Raw genomic sequence first — 7,557 nt, forward strand, 5'->3', positions numbered from 1 at the left:
CGCCCCGGGAACCCAGAATTCTCCCGGGATGCCGCCGCGCGCTCCCACGCCAGGCCGTGCCCCGCAGCGTCTGTTGGCGGACGGAAGGGCTGCAACTGCGGCTTGAGCCTTTGTCCCTCGCCTGGTTCCTCCGCTGCCGTGTAGGGAGGACTCCAGCCCCGCTGCGCCGTTTCCCACTACCACCCTCCTCCCCCGGCACCGCCACTGGCGTGTTCGGGCTAAACCCCCTTCATTCCGCCTGCGCTGGAGAAATGTTCCCGGGACCAGAAGGAATGATAGGACTGGGGTTGGTCTCTATGACAACTGGAAGAAAGAGGTGGGTTTATAGATCCTTCGCCATTCTCCTGTAGTGGAGAGAACGTGGGACCCGGGAAGTATGGCTGTCTTTTTTTAAGGAGAGTCTGGTCCCCCCTTTCTGTGTAGTGCCCTAGGGGACATAGAAAGATTTGGGGGCCGCCTTGGAGCCTGGGGGGAAGAGGGTGCTTTTTTAACATCTTAATTGCCTTCTCTTTGGGGGGCGAGAACATGGTCACCTCCAGTCCTGAGATCCCGACCTCTCACGTCTACCAAAGGCCCTGCCAAGCACCCCCTCTCCCAGAGGTTACACAAGCCTGTTAGGATCCTGCCCCCCCCCCTCCCCCAACTTTCAAGGCATTCCCTCATTCCGTCAAGTTTAACAGGGCTGTGGGGTTATCTCGCTTGCTAATTATTTCCTGGGGGATTTTAATGGCCCTTGGTTGATAGCCCTTATTTCCCCGTAATGACTGCCGAGTAGCCGACTGAACCAGAAAGATGAGCTTTTCTCTTGCCAGTTGAGTAGAATTACCATGTTCACTGCAGACTTGCTCCCCTCACTGTAGGAATAACTCTGGAACCCCAGTTTCCTAACTCTGGAAATTCCAGTTCCTGTAGGAAGCCCAGGTTTTGGGTTCAATCCCCAGTGCGGAGCATGCAAGAGGCACCCAATCAATGATTCTTTCTCACCTGCAGGAACCAAGAACAACTGTAACTACTCTTCCAAGTCTCCGTGCCCAGCAGTGCCTATCTTTCTGCCTCCTCCCCCCCCCCACCACCACTACAAAAAGTGTATATATGGGCCTCCTGACCTGAGGAAGCTTCTATCCAAGTCTGTGAGCTCCCATAGATCATCCTGAGGAATCAAAGAATCATCATCATCTGAGGCTGTCAAGATGAATTTCAAAACCACACCTGAAATATGTTTTATTACCGCTTACAGAGTGCCTTTACATCTCATTTATTCCTCCCAGCAACATTTGGATGATGAGGCAGTTTACCCAGAGGTACACAGTTTTTAAAAATGACAGAACCTAGACAGACTTCTGAGAAGTTAGCTACTCTGCCTTATGATAATCAAAAGAAGGCATGGATTCAGTGAAAGTCCAATACATTCCTGGAAGGCTTTTGCTCCTCTTAAATACATATGTGTGTCTTCACTCTCTAATGTATCTGTGAACTTGCTGACAATCTGTGGCTATCATTAAAGTTTATCCAAAATAACAAACGAAGCATATACTACTTGCAGTTAGGCAAGATGTATATAACCCTAAATCAAAAATGCAAATTGATCCCTGGTTTAGAGCACATACAGGAAGCAACCAATGAATGCATGAATAAGTGAAATCGATCATTTCTTTCTCTCAAATCAATTGTTTTGTGTGTGTTTTTTTAGTTTTTTAAGCCCGGCCAGTTTTGCTTAGTGGTTGAGCATTGACCTATGAACTAGGAGGTCATGGTTCGATTCCTGGTCAGGGCACATACCCAGGTTTCAGGTACAATCCCCAGTGTGGAGCATGCAAAAGGCACCCAATCAATGATTCTCTCTCATCACTGATGTTTCTATCTCTCTCTCCCTCTTCCTTCCTCTCTGAAATAAATTTTTAAAAAATTTTTTTAATAAACAATAAAGTTTTTTTTCAAGGCAAATAAATTGAGCAAAAGAAGCCAGACACAAAAGAATGTATCCTATATGATTCCATCTACATGAAGGTCAATATTCATAAATGATATTGCAATGATTCTCATCATTAATGTTTCTATCCCTCTCTGAAATCAATAAAAATATATTTAAAAAATAAAAATCAATAAATGATATTAGAAGTCAGGATAATGGTTGCTCTTGGGGAAAGGGGAGAGAGAACTGATGAGAGGATAGCAGGTAGGTTTATAGACGTTGGTAATGTTCAGTTTCTTTGGTATGGGGGTAGTTATGTGGGTATGTTCGCTTTGTAGTATTTCATTAAGATGTTCACTTGATTTGTACAGTTTTCTTGTATGTGTATTGTGCTTAAATAAAACTTTTTTACAAGAGAAATTGAAGATTTGCCTTGGAGCAAAGTAAACCCATGACTAAGTTTAGGTGTTTTGTGTGTGTGTGTGTGTGTGTGTGTTTTCATAGCCTCTAAATGAAAGTAGCAATTAAGAGGTTTCCTTTTCTGTGGTTATTATAATAGTTTTTTTTAATATGTTTTCATTGATTTTTAAAGAGAGGAAGGGAGAAGGAGAGAGAGATAGAAGCATCAATGAGAAACATTGATCGGCTGCCTCCTCCACATACTGGATCAAGCCCAAAACCTGGGCATGTGCCCTGACCAGGAATCCTCTTGGTGCATGGGTCAACGTTCGACCACTGAGCACACCGGCCAAGCATAGTAGTTTTCAAGGAGAGCGTTATTATTAAGTTCTTTATCACTTCTCTCAATTATTTACCCTTGGGGAGAAGCTGATTTTCTGGTGTACAACCAAAATAAGAAGCACTAGGGTCATGGTAAGCATTGTGCTTCAAAGGAACTAACCAAACTCTTTCATTGGGTTCCACTGGTGCCAGGAAAATGAAGGGTGTAGCTCAGGCCCCTTTCAAACACAAGGCCTTTTTTTCCTGAGTGTATTGGTGGGAATTTGGGAAAACCTTGCCTACTGTGTCTCCCAAGGGGCAAAGAAATGAAGAATATGAAGTTCTCAAGCCTCTAAACATTCTTCCAATACCTGGCCCTTGACCCAGAGTTCACTTCTGAAGAAGAATAGAGATGGTGGTGTGTGTGTGTGTAACTAGCATGTGGCTTTGTGATGGCCTCACCAGAGCTCACAGGCAATATAAAAGTACTACTGCCTGCTTTCACAAATAAGGCTCAACTTTTCTCAGAAGAACAAAGAAAGAAAATTCAAGATGAAATAACAATGAGTTTAGACCACAGAGTTTCCTAGATATGGAAAATGCTATTTCTTCCCAAGTATTGAAAGGACTGAAATTTTCTCTTAGTTTTCAAGAACAAAGCCTATCTCTGACTAAATATCCCTGACTTGAATACTATTACTAGGTAACCACTAATAGTTTTGCACTTTAATAATTGTTAGAAAAGCAGTGTGTGCTCAAATAAGCTTGGGAGATATGAGATAAAGTTTAGAGCAATTTTTTTTTAGTATATTTTTATTGATTTCAGAGAGGAAGGGAGAGAGAGAAACATCAATGATGAGAATCATTGATTGGCTGCCTCCTGCACGCTCCCTACTGGGGATCAAGCCAGCAATCAGGGCATGTGCCCTTGATCGGAATCAAACCCGGGACCCTTCAGGCTGCAGGCCAAGGCTCTATCCACTAAGCCAAACCAGCTAGGGCTAGAGCAGTGTTTTAAACCTTTTAATATGCTGAACAGCATGTTGAATCTCCAAGAGGAAACAGGTATGTAGCTATCTTCCAAATGTAATTGATCATGGAACCCTTTTTTCACAGAATTTGTTCCTCAGACACTGCGCAAAATTCATCTCGGTATAAAAATCACTTGCATCTCTGTTATATTAACAGCAATGAAGATGATAATTCTTTCCATTTTGAAAGCTTGATAGCTAATATTTCACTCCCAAATAAACATTTTGTAAAAGCATCGGCTTTCTGAAAACAGGTTTGTCCTCTTTTCCTTTAAACAGTTCCTCTTTCCTTAGTTCTCTTAATAGTATTACCGTTGCTATTGCCCTGTGTAACTTGATTCTTCCCTCTCATTTGCCCATCTCTCCTCTAGACTGCAATTCCATGAGGCAAGGACCCTGTATCACTGGTTTGTCACTGTGCCCAGAAGGCCTCGCACAGTGTTCTTAATGTATTTACTTATTTTAATCCTCACCCAAGGATATTTTCCCATCGATTTCTTAGAGTGGAAAAGAGAGGAAAAGACAGGGAGGAATATCGATGTGAGAGAAATACATTGATTGGTTACCTTGACCAGGATCCAGGCTGGGGAGGATCCTGCAACCGAGGTACATGCCCTTGACCAGAATCAAACCCAGGACCCTTTGGTCCGCAGGCCAACGCTCTTTCCACTGAGCCAAACCGGCTAGGGCTTTAATGAATATTTTTGTTTGAGTGTCTGAATCAAAGAAAAATCAAATTGTCCCTGTCTGAAATACCTTAAATTTGGAATTAAAAAGTTCAAATGGCCCTGGCTTGGTAGTTCAGTTGGTTAGAGTATCATCCTGATATGCCAAAGTTGTGGGTTCCATCCCAGTCAAGGCACATATAAGAATCAACCAATGAATGCATAAGTAAGTGAAACAACAAATCGATGTTTCTCTCCCCTTTCTTTCTCTCTCTAAAATCAATAACTTTTTTAAAAAAGGCTCAAATAAGTGAGATCTTAACCATAAACTCCGAACAAATCTAATAATTTGTAAAAATAAATACATGGGTCCTGGCCGGTGTGGCTCGGTTGGAGCATCGTCCCATGCACTGGAAGATCACCGGTTTAATTCCTGATCAGGGCGCATACCTAGGTTGCAGTTCCGTCCAGGTTGGGTTACTAGTAAATATGTTGGCAGCTGATAATGTATTTCTTACATTAACGTTTTTCTCTCCCTCCCTCCCTCCCTCTCTAAAATCAATAAAAATAAATTTTTTTTAAAATAAAAATCTCTCCAAAACACCTACCAATACTGAAGGATAAGGTATGTATAGTGGCCTAACTCTCCTGGACAATGCAAAAGTTAGAGCAGCTGGGGTTCTGGAAAGCTAACAAATCAACCTGACAAACCTAAAGAGCCATTGAGTTCCTGTTATGTGCACAGCTATCATAAGGCAGTGGGGCTGACGCTGCGCGTGCCAAAGGAGGCAGCTGCCTGTGTGGTGCAAAGTAAGGAAACTTCCCTCACCATAGGAGGAGGAATGTATTATATGGTTGATAAATTTGAGAAGGAACTGGGCATGTTTTGCTGGGCCCTAACTCCCTTCCCTGTGGTTGTCGGGGAGGGGCTTGTGGAGTGTGTGTTGTCTGGTCTGCTAGCTGTCACCTGGTAAGAGACCCGGAATATCGATGTGAGAGAAATACATTGATTGGTTACCTTGACCAGGATCCAGGCTGGGGAGGATCCTGCAACCGAGGTACATGCCCTTGACCAGAATCAAACCCAGGACCCTTTGGTCCGCAGGCCAACGCTCTTTCCACTGAGCCAAACCGGCTAGGGCTTTAATGAATATTTTTGTTTGAGTGTCTGAATCAAAGAAAAGTCAAATTGTCCCTGTCTGAAATACCTTAAATTTGGAATTAAAAAGTTCAAATGGCCCTGGCTTGGTAGTTCAGTTGGTTAGAGTATCATCCTGATATGCCAAAGTTGTGGGTTCCATCCCAGTCAAGGCACATATAAGAATCAACCAATGAATGCATAAGTAAGTGAAACAACAAATCGATGTTTCTCTCCCCTTTCTTTCTCTCTCTAAAATCAATAACTTTTTTAAAAAAGGCTCAAATAAGTGAGATCTTAACCATAAACTCCGAACAAATCTAATAATTTGTAAAAATAAATACATGGGTCCTGGCCGGTGTGGCTCGGTTGGAGCATCGTCCCATGCACTGGAAGATCACCGGTTTAATTCCTGATCAGGGCGCATACCTAGGTTGCAGTTCCGTCCAGGTTGGGTTACTAGTAAATATGTTGGCAGCTGATAATGTATTTCTTACATTAACGTTTTTCTCTCCCTCCCTCCCTCCCTCTCTAAAATCAATAAAAATAAATTTTTTTTAAAATAAAAATCTCTCCAAAACACCTACCAATACTGAAGGATAAGGTATGTATAGTGGCCTAACTCTCCTGGACAATGCAAAAGTTAGAGCAGCTGGGGTTCTGGAAAGCTAACAAATCAACCTGACAAACCTAAAGAGCCATTGAGTTCCTGTTATGTGCACAGCTATCATAAGGCAGTGGGGCTGACGCTGCGCGTGCCAAAGGAGGCAGCTGCCTGTGTGGTGCAAAGTAAGGAAACTTCCCTCACCATAGGAGGAGGAATGTATTATATGGTTGATAAATTTGAGAAGGAACTGGGCATGTTTTGCTGGGCCCTAACTCCCTTCCCTGTGGTTGTCGGGGAGGGGCTTGTGGAGTGTGTGTTGTCTGGTCTGCTAGCTGTCACCTGGTAAGAGACCCCCCGTGGGAATCGGGGGAGGCCTGAAGTATCCAGAACCACTGAGAAGACTATCAAATTCAAGACTTGAGCACTCAGCCATCTGCCTAAAACCATATTCAGAAGTTTAAAAAGATGGTATTTTGATTCCTATCTGATTCCTATCTCTGTCTCTCAGAAAAATAAAAGGGTGCTTTCGGCCCATAAACCAGCACTCTCTATTCTTCTTACTGTTTCTGGGGCTTACGGGTAATAAACACCTTGAAAGAAGAAGCTGTTTTATTTTTTGTATATTCTTCCCCAGCCTAATAGATACGTGACAGCACACAGCGGGCCATCATCTGTGAAAGTAGAACTAACTCCAGATAAGGTAATTGGAGCAGGGTGTAATATGGCACCGGGTTGCTCTAAATTAGCTGTCACTTGATGGCAATCAACTCCTGCCTAGGAGCCAGCTGGGTAATCAGTAGGTTAGTGATGGTGGAAGAATTCCTCAAAACAAGCAGACTTCTGGGACAGTTTGCATCCCAGGTTGCATATGGTAATCACTTGGGGAGCTTTGGTGGGGGAAAAAGATAGCCAGGCCACATGCAACCCAGACAAATGAAGTTGGCATTTCTGCAGGTGGGACCAAGCATCAGTAGTGTTTAATAATCCCCAGGTGATTCCAATGTGAAGTTAAGGTTGAGATCCAGTGTTCCAGGCTGGCTTTTCTTTAGCATAATTAGTAGTTTGTAAGAAATACAGAATTTCAGGCCCCACCCCACACCCACCCTTTATGCATTTTTAGCAAGAGCTAAAAATGACCCATATATGTCTTAAAGTTTGGGAAGTCCTAGTGTAGAATACAGCTTTGCAGTCAGCTGAATCTTGGTTCTAATCGTGGCTACACCAGCTCAGTGATAGTGGACAAGCTAAACCTCAGTTGAATAAACTATGACAGATTCACACAACAGAACACTATGCAGCCATCAAAAGGAATTTAATATCTCTAGATACTATGGAGTGATTCTCACAGTATTTTAACTGATACAAATATAGAAATATATTGTTTTAATAGAAAAAAATTTTAAATGGGCTTTGGGGAAAAATTAAAGAATATATAAAGAGCAATTAGCATTGTTTCTGTACATAGTAAGTGCTTAACAAATATC

The 7,557-nt window shown here is 42.7% G+C and overlaps 1 long non-coding RNA gene across 1 annotated transcript; it reads left to right on the top strand.

Moving 5' to 3' along the window:
* Positions 1–6: 6 nt before the first annotated feature.
* Positions 7–1,457, top strand: LOC106727563. Its single transcript, XR_001363796.1, has 2 exons — positions 7–316; positions 991–1,457. It is a non-coding gene; the product is annotated as an uncharacterized LOC106727563 (long non-coding RNA).
* The last annotated feature ends 6,100 nt before the right edge of the window (positions 1,458–7,557 follow it).

This window comes from Myotis brandtii, unplaced genomic scaffold, assembly GCF_000412655.1.
Source record: "Myotis brandtii unplaced genomic scaffold, ASM41265v1 scaffold45, whole genome shotgun sequence".
NCBI lineage: Eukaryota > Metazoa > Chordata > Mammalia > Chiroptera > Vespertilionidae > Myotis > Myotis brandtii.